This window comes from Manduca sexta, unplaced genomic scaffold (assembly GCF_014839805.1).
Source record: "Manduca sexta isolate Smith_Timp_Sample1 unplaced genomic scaffold, JHU_Msex_v1.0 HiC_scaffold_1005, whole genome shotgun sequence".
NCBI classification, from domain to species: Eukaryota; Metazoa; Arthropoda; class Insecta; order Lepidoptera; family Sphingidae; genus Manduca; species Manduca sexta.
The window spans coordinates 1,125-16,529 of NW_023591827.1; the positions used below are offsets into that span (position 1 = coordinate 1,125).

The window sequence follows — 15,405 nt, forward strand, 5'->3', positions numbered from 1 at the left end:
CTTCTACTTCATCTGGCAAAAAGCGCACTTATAAAGAAGCATTTCTACAATGGGGTTTCACAAGCATCGTAGACAAAAATATAGAAAAGCCTCAGTGTGTTTTATGTAATAAAGTGCTTAATCCAGAAAGCATGAAACCGAGCAAATTAAAAGAACATTTTGCTAAAGTTCACAAGGAGTTCGCAGATAAAAATATAGATTTTTAAGAAAAGGAGAGGATTCTGAAGTCTTCCCGCATGGATTCTACAGGCAATATACAGAAAGCAAATGAATCATGCCTTCAAGCTTCATACAAAATTGCTTATCGCATCGCACGTAATAAAAACCACACACTATAGGAGAGGACCTCATCAAACCTTGCTTGTTAGATGCAGTAGCACTTGTTATTGGTGAGCAACATGTAGCTAAGATTAAACAAATCTCACTCTCAAACACTACTATTCAAAGTCGCATATGTGAAATGAGTGCCGATATTCTAGCAACCGTTATTTCTGAAATAAAGGATAGTCCTATGTTTGCGCTGCAGTTGGACGAGTCCACAGATGTTGCTTCGTGTTCACAATTATTGGTGTTTACACGATACATTAAAGATGATGATGTAAAGGAGGAATATTTGTTCTGCAAGTCTTTGCCTACTACTACTCGCGGCGAAGACGTATTTCAAACGCTAAAAGAGTTTATAGAGGAAAATGGCCTAGACTGGTTAAAGCTGATTGGTACTTGTACAGACGGGGCGCCTTCCATGATGGGCATCCGTTCTGGTTTTCAGGCACTCGTGAAGCAAGTTGCTCCTCAAGTTTTCGGCTATCATTGCTTGATACACCGTTACGCTTTGGCTGTGAAAACGCTTCCACCAGATTTGCTAAACACGTTGAGTGACATAGTAAAATTGTTAATCATATTCGAGGCAGCGCCACTAACTCAAGATTATTCAAAGTTTTGTGCGATGAAGTTGGTGCTACATTTAATGCTCTTTTGTACCATACAGAGGTACGTTGGTTATCAAGAGGCAAAGTTCTAAGTAGGGTTTACGAATTACGAGAAGAAATTGGATTGTTTTTGAAAACCAGAGAACACAAAAAAGAAAAAAGAATATTATGCAAAATTAAAGACCAAACATTTATTCTAAAATGGCGTACCTTGCTGATTTTTCACTGAAATTAATAGTCTCAATATTTCACTGCAAGGAAATGAAACGAATATTTTGACGTTGCAGGATAAAATCGCAAGTTTTTTGCGCAAATTGGAACTTTACCAACGCAGAGTTCAAGCTGGTGATGTGTCAATGTTTACACAGCTAAGTGAGCAATTAGCAAATAATAATACATACAATAAATATAAACAAGAGAAAATCACGTTTGAAAATTCCGTGGTTCAACATTTAACTGCCGTGATAGACTCACTGCAGCAATATTTTCCGAACATGGACAGTCGTGAGTCCTACTCCTGGATTTTAAGACCATTTTCTACTTGCGTCGATATTTTCAAGGACGAAGATGTGTCAGCGAAAGTAGAGTTTCTCGGGCTGCGTGAGAATAACTCATTGAAAGTTGATTTTCAAAATGATAAACTAAGCACATTTTGGCGAAAAGCAGCTGCAGAATATCCCATTATAGCTGACAGAGCTTTAAAAATGTTGATTCCATTTGCTACAACTTACAGATGTGAAACTGGTTTCTCAACTCTTGTTACATTAAAACAAAAGCCAGAAACCGTCTGAATGTTGAGCATGACATGAGATGCGCGTTGAGTGAAACCGAACCTAATATTGTCAAACTTGCGAATGCAAAGCAATTTCAACCTTCACACTAGTTAACTCCAAGATTTACATATTACTTTACTTGACTAGTTACCTAAACGTGCAATTTCTTAGAATTTAGTTAGATAATAAACATATTTTCGTTCGAATTTGTGTGGTTTTAATTATTTTAAATTGGCTAGGGGTAAACTCAATTCCCATACTTGTTCACAGGGGTAGTGACATTGAAAAGGTTAGGAACCACTGACTTAGTGTATGCGTGCTTAAAATATCGTAAGTTGGTTGGAAAGTATTGACTACGATATTAGCTACTCTATCCTGCGCCCTTCAATTACAAAAACAGTTAAACGAGTTTACTATCAATTTTATTCATTTAAATTTTATTCCTTTTAATGCTTATATGTCATATTTAATAGGTGAAATAAAGGTTTTTTCAAGTTTTGTAATTGTAACATTGGTTTCCTAAAATACAGCCTTCGTTTAGTATGAGAACCCCTGCTAATTTAGTATGTAAAATAATTCTCGTGATAAATTTTAATAATATTTCGATATTTTAAGCCTTTGTAAATCTGATTTTATAATAAAGAATTTGTGTTTTCATTTCATTCTGACTGTACATACGTAAGTATTATATCTTTAATAGTCTTATCACGATTCCCGGCGCTGTGAGAGGTACTCACGGCTGATGCCACAGACTTTGTTTAAATAAATCTAAATATAGATACAAACCTACCGTGCAGCCGCGTTGTGAGTGAACAGATATTGGAGATGTTACTCGTTTTAAAAGTATTTGTGTTCGTGATTATCCGTGTTTTGTGCGGTTAGATTACATTTTGAAGTGGAATTCGCATTATTTCAACTGACGTGTGTAATAAGTGTGATTAGTGGCATACAAGTAGCAGTCTCTACAGTAAGTAATATATTTAACTAAGGGTTTAGTTTACAAAAGTTTAATAATAAGAAAAGTCTATTATAATTTATAATATCGGCCTAAAACATAGGCAAAAGATAAAAGTATAGGTAACACATAAAGACATGACAGAACATCCCCTACAATCATTAAAACTGGTTTGAAAATAGGAGAACTATGTTACAAAATAATTATGACGTCGATTTAGACAAATACATATATCGCGCCTTTAGAATTTCGGTAATTACACGAAAGTCACTTGCACTTGCGTCATTGTTATTCTAAAGGTGCGATATGAATGAGCATTACGGAAGTTTACGCAAGCGTCTCCTCAAAATCATGTGGCAAAAATTAGTTTAACAACCAATCAAACGTTTTTGTATCGGATAGCCCTTTGTTCGTGGAGTGCTATAGGCTATATATCATCACGCTATGACCAATAGGAGCCGAGCAGTAATAAAAACATGTTGCAAAAACGGGGAAAATTTATTAGTTTTGAGAGCTTCCGTTGCATGCGCTGCGTAAACGGTTAAAGTTATGCAACAATTATGTATGACGGGATTGTTCCTCTTAAAAAGTTCTACAAAAATATATTATAAAACAAAGTCCCCCGCTGCATCTGTCTGCCTGAATGTGTTAAACTCAAAAACTACTCAACATATTAAGATGAAATTTGGTATGTAGACAGTTTGAGACCCTGGGAAGAATATAGGGAAAATATATAGCGTGACTTTTATAACGGAAAACTTTAGCCCGAAAAACTTAATATCGCGGACGGAGCCGCGGGCAAAAGCTAGTATTATATAATTAATTTGAAATTAAATTCAATAGCAGTAAGTACTCGAAGTACTGAAAAAGTGCCTATTTCATAATCAGAGCAAATGTTATTTATTGCGCAAAATAGTATAAGTATAAATTGTACTATGTACATATTATGTATCTATAGTTACTTTTAGTGAAATGTAGTTAGTTGCTAATAATACTAGTTCACTATCAATTTAGTAACTAAAGCTACATATATAGAATGTTAAACAACATTTCCCTAGCACGTTTCCATGCCGTTGAATTCCTTTTATTAGAAACTGCGCCTCTAACTGCTAATTTAGATAATAATTTTGTGACGCACAAAATCAAAATGAATCTACAAAATAACCCATTAGTTTGTTTATATTTCAGATAAAATCTTTTAAACCTACAATCACTTTAAACTGCAGTATATACTTATTATATAATTAATTTGAAATTTAACAGCAACTACTGGAAGTACTGAAAAGTGCCTGTTTCATAATCAGAGCAAATGTTATTTATCGCGTAAAATAGTATATAATGTGTTCTATGTACATATTATGTATATATAGTTACTTTTATTGTAATATTGAAACACATTTAAATAGTAATCCATGACGTCAGGCGGTCGTACATTTTTTAACTCGCTTATGTCTGCAAAAGTATGTAATAGTTAAAACTACGTGTTGGTCGTGGCTTCGCCCGCGTGAAAAGCCTTTCTCGCTACCAAAGTTCATAAAACACAGTAGCGTCTTAGCGCCACCTGTACGACGCTAGCGCCATCTATTTATAAAACCAGACTAAAAACTTCATGATTTCCCCATGGAAGCATGCTACTGGAGTAAAAAGTCTATGTGGTAATCCAAGATATGGCCTAACCTTGTACCAAATTCCATCCAAATCCGTTCAGCTGTTTCTGCCTTTACTTCTAACAAGCATCCAAACGTCGAAACATTTTGACGAACTTTTGCATTTGTTATAGATGTAAGTATATCGCTACTTATAATAATACTAGCTTTTGCCCGCGGCTCCGCTCGCGTTATAAAGTTTTTCAGGCTAAAGTTTTCCGTTATAAAAGTAGTAGTTTCCCGGGAGCCTATGTTCTTCCCAGGGTCTCAAACTGTACCATACCATACCAAATTTCATCTTAATACGTTGGGTAGTTTTTGAGTTTAACACGTTCAGACAGACAGATGCAGTGGGGGACTTTGTTTTATAATATATTTTTTAGTACTTTTTAAGTGGAACAATCCCGTCATACATGATTGTTGCATAACTATAACCGTTTACGCAGCGCAGGCAACGGAAGCTCTCAAAACTAATAATTTTCCCCGATTTTGCAACATGTTTCATTACTGCTGCGCTCCTATTGGTCATAGCGTGATGATATATAGTCTATAGCACTCCAGGAACAAAGGGCTATCCAACACAAAAAGACTTTTTCAGTTCAAACCGGTAGTTCCTGAGATTAGCCATTACTGCTCTGCTGCTATTGGTCATAGCGTGATGATATATGACTTTGAGCACTCCACAAACAACGGAGCATTCAACACAAAAATAATTTTTCACTTCGTATCGGTAGTTCCTGAGATTAGCCGTTACTGCTCCGCTCCTATTGGGTATAGCGTGATGATATATAGCCTATAGCACTCCACGAACAAAGGGCTATCCAACACAAAAAGAATTTTTCAGTTTGGACCGGTATTTCCTGAGATTAGCCATTACTGCTCCGCTCCTATTGGGTATAGCGTGATGATATATAGCCTATAGCACTCCACGAACAAAGGGCTATCCAACGCAAAAAGAATTTTTCAGTTTGGACCGGTATTTCCTGAGATTAGCCATTACTGCTCCGCTCCTATTGGGTATAGCGTGATGATATATAGCCTATAGCACTCCATGAACAAAGGGCTATCCAACGCTAAAAGATTTTTTCAGTTTGGACCGGTATTTCCTGAGATTAGCCATTACTGCTCCGCTCCTATTGGGTATAGCGTGATGATATATAGCCTATAGCACTCCACGAACAAAGGGCTATCCAACGCAAAAAGAATTTTTCAGTTTGGACCAGTATTTAATGAGATTAGCCATTACTTCTCCGCTCCTATTGGGTATATCGTGATGATATATAGCCTATAGCACTCCACGAACAAAGGGCTATCCAACGCAAAAAGATTTTTTCAGTTTGGACCGGTATTTCCTGAGATTAGCCATTACTGCTCCGCTCCTATTGGGTATAGCGTGATGATATATAGCCTATAGCACTCCACGAACAAAGGGCTATCCAACGCAAAAGAATTTTTCAGTTTGGACCGGTATTTCCTGAGATTAGCCATTACTGCTCCGCTCCTATTGGGTATAGCGTGATGATATATAGCCTATAGCACTCCACGAACAAAGGGCTATCCAACGCAAAAGAATTTTTCAGTTTGGACCGGTATTTCCTGAGATTAGCCATTACTGCTCCGCTCCTATTGGGTATAGCGTGATGATATATAGCCTATAGCACTCCACGAATAAAGGGCTATCCAACGCAAAAAGAATTTTTCAGTTTGGACCGGTAGTTCCTGAGATTAGCCATTACTGCTCCGCTCCTATTGGGTATAGCGTGATGATATATAGCCTATAGCACTCCACGAACAAAGGGCTATCCAACGCAAAAAGATTTTTCAGTTTGGACCGGTAGTTCCTGAGATTAGCCATTACTGCTCCGCTCCTATTGGGTATAGCGTGATGATATATAGCCTATAGCACTCCACGAACAAAGGGCTATCCAACGCAAAAAGAATTTTTCAGTTTGGACCAGTATTTCCTGAGATTAGCCATTACTGCTCCGCTCCTATTGGGTATAGCGTGATGATATATAGCCTATAGCACTCCACGAACAAAGGGCTATCCAACGCAAAAATAATTTTTCGGTTTGGACCAGTAGTTCCTGAGATTAACGCGTTCAAACAAACAAACAAACTCTTCAGCTTTATATAATAGTATAGATTATTATGGCAATGTAGTAGCAGTGGTAGAGGGTGAAATTTTTCAAAAGGTAGCCTGAGGCAAAAATAAAATTGGTTTAGGTAACATGTCGCGATCAATTTAGGGGCTTAAGTATTACGTGACGCAATTTGGGGGGAGGGGGGGTCTTGTAAAACGTTACGATACGTTACAGGGGCTATAGAGGGGGTTTGATTCATACAAAGCGTTATGTAACATTGATTTCTTTTTATTTTAAAAGAATAACGAAGGTGTTTTAGCGACTTTCCGGTATTTTCCGTAAAATAATTGCGAATATTAGAAAAGTAATTTAACTTTAGAGTTACATAACTTTTGGAGGTGGGGCGTCGGCGTACAGGAAAACCACCCCTTAACAGGAAACAAAACTAAGACAGATGTAAATAAAATTAAAAGGGAAGCCGGTAGGAATAGGACTGTATGGACGGTTCGCTACTGATGGGTAGGGCCTAGTGACGAGCACCCAACACGTGGCAAGTACAAAATAGCGTGTTGTCCCCGCCCATTCACGCAAACAATGACACAGAGCGTCGGCGCGCTGCCGTCGGCTGCGGCTGTGGCTGACAAATTGTGATTGTATGTACGAACGCAAGGAAAGCAGCTCTACGCCGGACTCTACACAGTACTTACTAGTGCTTAATTCAATTCAAATCAGACAAATCTTCTCCCATACTATTTACCAGGATTGGGAAATATGTAATTAGATTAAAATTAACGATTATGATTACAAATTTTATTATATCTATACTATTATATAAAGCTGAAGAGTTTGTTTGTTTGTTTGTTTGTTTGAACGCGCTAATCTCAGGAACTACCGGTCCAAACACAAAAATTCTTTTTGCGTTGGATAGCCCTATGTTCGTGGAATGCTATAGGCTATATATTATCACGCTATACCCAATAGGAGCGGAGCAGTAATGGCTAATCTCAGGAACTACCGGTCCAAACTGAAAAATTATTTTTGCGTTGGATAGCCCTTTGTTCGTGGAGTGCTATAGGCTATATATCATCACGCTATAACCAATAGGAGCAGAGCAGTAATGGCTAATCTCAGGAACTACCGGTTCGAACTAAAAAAATCATTTTGTATTGGATAGCCCTTTGTTCGTGAAGTGCTATAGGCTATACATCATCACGCTATGACCAATAGGAGCAGAGCAGTAATGGCTAATCTCAGAAACTAGGAGTTTGAACTGAATAATTCTTTTGGTGTTGGATAGGCCTTTGTTCCTGGAATGCTATAGGCTATATATATATCATCACGCTATGCCCAATAGGAGCGGAGCAGTAATCGCTAATCTCAGGAACTACCGGTTCGAACTGAAAAAATATTTTTGTGTTGGATAGCCCTTTGTTCCTGGAGTGCTATAGGTTATATATCGTCACGCTATGACCAATAGGAGCGGAGCAGTAATGAAACATGATGCAAAAACAGGGGACAATTTATTAGTTTTGAGAGCTTCTGTTGCGTGCGCTGCATAAACGGTTAAAGTTATGCAACAATAATGTATGACGGGATTGTTCCTCTTAAAAGTTCTACAAAAATATATCATAAAACAAAGTCCCCTGCTGCATCGGTCTGCCCGAACGTGTTAAAGTCAAAAACTACCCAACGTATTAGGATAAAATTTGGTATGGAGACAGTTTGAGACCCTGGGAAGAACTAGGCTCCCGGGAAAATATATAGCGTGATTTTTATAACGGAAAACTTTAGCCCGAAAAACTTTATAACGCGGGCGGAGCCGCGGGCAAAAGGTAGTAATTTATAATTGGATTAACTATTATATTTTTGTAATCCTGATTGGTTAATATTACTTTTTTATTATACATTTAAAGAAAGTTAAATAAACTAAGAAATTGTACATAACATACATTTAGGTTTTTATTTTAGTACGTAATCAGATTTTCAACAACATTTTTAGTTAAAAATAGACTCAGGAAACGCTACAATTCAGTTTCTGTGCGATATACTTACCTATACTTTAAATTAGATTTTTTAGGACAACTCTCTTCAAACACGAACAAACGTGAAACGCGCTTACAGAAGTTATCATGTTGTACTACGATTAATAATTTTATTATTGTAATCTCAATTAACGATTGATTGCAATTACTGTGAACATAATCGGATTACAGATAATTACAACAGTATTTAATTTCGCCGTACACTGGTATGCGTACCGGTCTATATAGGTTCGTAGAAAGCTACTCAACTATGTAAACAACAAAATTCCAAAGCTAGGAGGCCAGAAGGTCATACATCCCTTACCAGTTTCAAACAAATTTTCACTAAAAAATAAACTGTAATAAATACGTAGCGCAATGAATTCATCAAAGATATGTGTACTGTATTATACTATCATCTAAAAACTTTATTGTAATTGCTTACACTGTCCTTCGAAACATTTATAGTGTTGGTAGTAGGTACTCACCAAATATTTTCCAGCTCTATGAGCTCGTGGCCGCTACTTCACGGCGGCGTTTCGTCCGCACACACGGCTTTGTGATCACGATGTTGGGCGGCGCGCGCGCCAGCAACACCTCTTACGTTTCTATTTCTTTTTTTATGCGTTTCATCCACAATATAAAAGCTCATATCCGGTCGAGCCATTTTAAACTAATTAATTATAATTACCTAATTAAAATTAAAAAATATTTTCGGTATCGCAACTGATTCCTATTGAAGTCCTCTGTGTGAATCAGGGTTCTCATATATGTATCTGTATTTATAGGGGGTTAAAGAGCAACAACAATACGTAAAAGCATATCTAATCGGATCCGGAAGCGATAGCGTCACGCGGGGCTACGGCCCAGACGGTCCATCGTTGCATCACCTTGCATAAACGTGTTACCGTGGTTCTGAAGTCCTAATGCCAATTCTAGACACACACACTCACGTGTTTCAGTTACAAAATGTTCGTGTTCGGCCACAATGTGTAATTATTTGCACCAGTATGACTAGACGTGTTGGGGTAGGTCGTAGGCGCCGCGCTTGCATCAACTGTAAACTAGCAAATATGAAAGTTAAAATACAAATTACTGCGCAGCACTGCACTTTACCCTCATAATTTATATTTCGATGTATATTACTTTAATGATTAATATTATTACATATATTTGTATTCAGGCGTTTTGTAGGCGAACGTGCCACCAGGAGATACCGATAGACAGAGTTAGGCAAAAAGTAATTGTATTACAAAATAACGAATAGAAAATATAATTATAATTCATTCAGAAAAAAATCTAAATTCAAATTAAATTTAAATTAAACTTTCGGAAAACTTTCAAAACGAAATTTTAGGCTATATACTTACACTTTTGATTATATTTTTAAAACAGTCCGTTTTTCAAACATAAACTAACGTGGAATACACTCGCAGAAGTGATTACGTAATTGCGATTACTAATTAATGTAATCAAGATTAACGTTTACAATTGATATTTAAGTAATTTGAATATTCTTAATCCCAATGAGGTACGAATCTAAATACAAAAGTAATAGTTAACTTCTACACTGGTTCCATAACTATTCTCCCTATGAAGCACTTATTATTTTTAAACTTAAGATGCCTTAAACATCTTAGGCCTGCCCAATGACTATACTGGCTAGTGGCTACAATGCCTTCAGAGACAGCGGTGCTTTACCTGCCGAGCGAAACATGTACCACAACACCTTATGGGGCTACACTTACAGAGCCTGCACACACATAACATTTGCATTTACATTTACTTGTATTATTGTGGTAGGGTATATTTTATATATGCCCAGATAGCAAAAACCGATCATAAGGTGTTAAATCCCGCTATAGTGGGCCATGTAAGAGTGTGGCGTTCCGAGATCAACCTGTGTGTATCTAGTTCCGACAGGCCGGCATAATTGATTCGACTGTCGAGGGGTAATCATTTTTCGTCAGTCGACATTCTATGGGACCACACTTACCATCAGGTGTAGTTGGATCACATTGCCGTGGCCGTATCAAAAAGTAATAGCCACAGAGCTGGGCATGAGGCATTCAAGCACGTAGGTACAGGTACGATACGCCTTATGTAACACAATAATAATAAATGTTAATGGCTCCGATCCTTAAAAGAAATGCAGCGACGCCCTTAACCGATGCGAGGACTCGGGCGGGAGCAAATAAAAACATCTCCGATTTTATGTTTTTTCAATAAGAAACATTGCATTGTTAGTTTTTACATGGTGGTGAACTAAATAAAAAAATAGCAAGTTCATTTTGAGTTTTAGATGAGGGTCCACAGGTCCCTTGGCCTCAGGGGCCCCGGTGCTCTTTACTACCTAACCAAACGGTATCTACGCCCCTGGCCTCATGAACTGTTCACAGAGCACAATTTTACAACGCTCACGGCGCGGCACGACGGCATATAGAGGCGTGGCCTCTGTTATTGGCTTAATTGTACCGTCACCACTCACGGCTCACGCCGCCATGCCCACGTGCCCAACGCTACTTCAAGCTTCGAAGATTTCATGAGACTAATCACCTTATCGATTAAGATTTTTGGCATTATGATTGAATAGCTGTAGGGTATAAGTGTATAGTATTAGTGTTATAGTCCAAACGGCCGTCCGATCGAGCACATTAGCGTTTTGTGTCCGTTGAATAACGCAATTAGTGTGCGCACATACTCACACATTCACGCCTTTCAACCCCGAAAGGATACGCAGAGGGGCAATTAGTGTAGTCACTTTTCGCCATGTTTATTCTGTCCCATGCATTGATAGGCGATGAGCCTATTGTAGCATCGTACACAAATAACAAACCCAGGTTTGTCGGCCTGGGGTCTGGATTTCTATATATAGTATCCTATCTATACTATTATATAAAGCTGAAGAGTTTGTTTGTTTGATGGAACGCGCTAATCTCAGGAACTACCGGTTCAAACTGAAAAAATCTTTTTGTGTTGGATAGCCCTTTGTTCGTGGAGTGCTATAGGCTATATATCACGCTATGACCAATAGGAGCGGAGCAGTAATGGCTAATCTCAGGAACTATCGGTTCGAACGGAAAAATTATTTTTGTGTTGGATAGCTCTTTGTTCTTGGAGTGCTATAGGCTATATATCATCACGCTATGACCAATAGGGCGAATTATTGAAACATGTCGCAAAAACGGGAAAAATTTATTAGTTTTGAGAGCTTTCGTTGCGTGCGCTGCGTAAACGGTTAAAATTATGCAACAATAATGTATGACGGGATTGTTCCTCTTAACAAATTCTATAATAATATATTATAAAACAAAGTCCCCCGCTACATCTGTCTGCCTGAACGTATTAAACTCAAAAACTACCCAACGTATTAAGATGAAATTTGGTATAAAGACAGTTTAAGACCCTGGGAAGAACATAGGCTCCCGGGAAAATATATAGCGTGACTTTTATAACGGAAAACTTTAGCCCGAAAAACTTTATAACGCGGGCGGAGCCGCGGGCAAAAGCTAGTATAGTGTATACTTCAGTTTATCGCGGCAAATTAATCATGCAATACATAAGCAATAAGATAAATTTGATGTCCACAATACTTTTCTACTACAACGTAACAAAACACTTGGCAACTTGACATTACGACCGAGATTTCTCATATCGGTTTGGAGAAAAATATTAATTTAATCCTGTTACTTATAAACAGTAGAATTGAAATTCAATGTTTTTACGAAACGTGTATAAGTATTCAGTTAATGACATACAATAAATCAACAGTGAAAAATACGAAAAAAGGTAAAAATAAAATGCGACCTGCAGTAGTACCTTCTACATCTCACATCACAGAAAAGATTGACTTCGCTAATTGTTGTAATTTTTTTATTTTTATACTGCTTTTTTAATGCTACATAAATGTTTCATACGTATAATATGTATGTTTCGAAAAAAACAGTAAATTAAATTCCACAGTGTATTAGTCATAAAAGTGAACTTCATTGTTTCTAAATGATCTGAGTGCTTCGAGTTATTTTACAGTGATTTCAGCGTGCGCGGTCAGTGCACATCGTTGCAAGATTAAACAAATGTAGCGGGACTCAAGATTACGTAATCATAAAGACAGCGATATTACATTAATATTGAGTCATATTAAGTTGTGGTGACATCTTGTGTACTTACAACCTTTTGCTAATATTATAAACTGATATTTCTAAACCTAGAATTTGGATGAAATTTTTCATACAGATAGACCGTATATTGGATTATAACATTATACCTAGGCAAGGCTACTTCTTATTCCGGAGAACACAGCGGGGTACTTATAGGTACTGGGACTAGGTACAACTTTTTACGTGGTCCTGATTCGCGTAGCATTGTTTTATTCAATTTGTTTCGGTCTCACCCATCTGCACTTTTAAATGGCTGATAGCTAAAGGCGTAACTTTTACTGAGCCGCGACAGTTGCAAAGACATTTTGTTTTAAAAAGTAAAGGTAATTTCTAAGTAGGTACAAGTAAGTAAAACCACTAAGGTAACGGTTAGCGATATAGACCACTTACCCACACATAGAATGGGCGAGAGTACATACAAAGAGTAAAATCAACCAGGAAACCATTGTTTTGTTAATTAGCTTTATCTGCAATAAATTGCAATCATTTCTCGTAACGCGATCGTTGTTCAGCTGATTCGCCCGCCAGCGCACGCCCAGAGGCGCGGCGCGGATTCACGCAGAGTATTATACTGAGTTTACTCGTAGCTTTGTACGTCACTGTAGCAATCCACAGCACCATCTATTAAAAAATCCGATTTGAAAAACAGGAACAAATTACTATATTGTGTTTATCTGGGACATGTCTATCCGTTTGTCGAATTTCATCCAAATCCGTTCAGCGGTTTCTGCGTATTTCTATCGAATAGAAACATTCACATTTATAATATTAACAAGTTTTTGTGTATGAATACTCGTTATAATATCAGATACATACAGAAAGCTCGGCGTGTTATAGCTATGACGTAACGTGAATCACGCGGCGCATGCCCACTGTGACACATAACCACCATGGCACCAACATGCAAGCACTGTTGTATTCCAATAGATGGATAGTGTGACCTTCTTTAATTGCCATTATCCCATGAATGCTAATGTTATTGACGAACGTAATGCAGATTATGTAGTATGTACTGCACACCTCTCAGTCGTACAGGTCAGTGGTCACACGTCTCCAGCAGCAGTCTGAATGTATCACAAAACAAACCCCTACAGTGTTGGCATATCTTTTAAGTTATTGTGCTTGTACAGTTTTATAACAACTTTCCCACTTCCCACTGAGATCAAATCTTAAAATATGGTTAAAATGCAATCTAGTTGTGCAATATATCGTTACGAAACCTTAGAATGCTAAGACTAATGTTGTCTATACAGCGGCGGCCAACTCGGTTTCAGTACTTATACTTATAGCATTCGTTTTAATTGAGGAACCAAACTACTAAACCAATTCAGAAAAATATTATGGGACTAATTTGGAAGTAAATTGTTTCAGATAAAAATATTTTTTCCAAATCGGTTAATAAACTACTGAGTTCCGAGATAAAAGATATTTTTAAAAATACGCGTCGAATTGAGATTGTTTTTAATAAATTATTTATTAGCCTCAATAACCCGGTATGGGCAAGCCCCACCCCCTAAAATAGGTATTTTTATGAATTCATAATAATATCATACAGCGGCGATAGCTTAGTTGGGTGTGGATCGCTCTGTCGAGTCGAATGTCCGCAGATTGAAATCCCAAGGACACACACCTCTCACTTTTCTAAACTTATGTGTGTATTCTTTGTGAATTGCCGCTTGCTTTAACGGTGAAGGAAAAAAACATCGTGAGGAAACCTGCAAACCTCAGAAATTCTCTATAGGAATGTGTGAAGTCTACCAATCCGCACTAGGCCAGCGTGGTGAACTAAGGCCTAATCCCTCACAGTAGTAGAAGAGGTCCGTGCCCAACAGTAGGACAGTATATAATACAAGGCAGATATTATTATTATAATATAATATGTATTTTAATCCTAAAATATTACGGACTTGGCGAGTACTCTGCATGAAGGGGCTAAAGATCTCTCGAAACGCGATCAAACTTTATTGGTGAGTATTACGACTGTGGGACACTAACTGCCCGCAATGTAGTCTATCTCGAAGCCGCTTCATTATTCTAGTAATAGCAGTACTCGTCACAGCTTTCAAGGCTTGTTTAATCACCTTTTGCGACAGGCAAGGGATACCGTGGCGGCATTTTCAAGATGTCCCGATCCACTGGGCTCATCCCCATCATCCTAACTACGGGCCAGTGCCTTAACAGAAAAAATGCAACAATTTGCAATAATTTGCAATAATTTGCAGATGTCTACGCGTGGCTCTACCATGCGGCCAACGCTCTCATCACGCGGTTGTATAAAAAATACACGTTTTAGCTTTCAACGCGAACTTAATAATTCAAATACGTAAAGATGTACCTAATTATTATTGGCATAAGATACAATGAGGGTTTACTAGTTTTATAAACCACGCAATGGAGACATGCCACCGCGCCAGTTAGAGCGGAGATGCAGACTTGGAAAACGTAGAGTTCAGCTGTGGTAGGGCGCGATGCACAGCGACCAATCACAGCGATGCGGAGAGGTGTGGTGGGGCGCGGCGCCACGCGGCATATTCGGCGCGTGCGGCGCGATGACTATCAGTCATTACAGTGTCTGCTCAACCAAAACAGTCGCATTCCGATAACATTTAATTAAACTATTGTTTCATTAACCCATTGACACATTTTAAAACCAAATAATGGCGGGACAGCAATCAAGTTTCGAATTTGTGAATGAAATTCCTAAAAAGTGAATAAAACCAGAAAATCGCCCGGCGCGTGTTCGCGCCTAAATTTGTAGTCTCAAAAGAGTGCACGACAAAACGCTAGAAGACAGCTTAGTAGTGCCGAGACATCTGGTGAGTAACTATAACGCCATA

At 38.0% G+C, this 15,405-nt stretch overlaps 1 long non-coding RNA gene across 1 annotated transcript; it reads left to right on the forward strand.

Moving 5' to 3' along the window:
• Positions 1-891: 891 nt before the first annotated feature.
• LOC119191080 lies at positions 892-1,908 on the forward strand. Its single transcript, XR_005113375.1, has 2 exons — positions 892-990; positions 1,217-1,908. It is a non-coding gene; the product is annotated as an uncharacterized LOC119191080 (long non-coding RNA).
• The last annotated feature ends 13,497 nt before the right edge of the window (positions 1,909-15,405 follow it).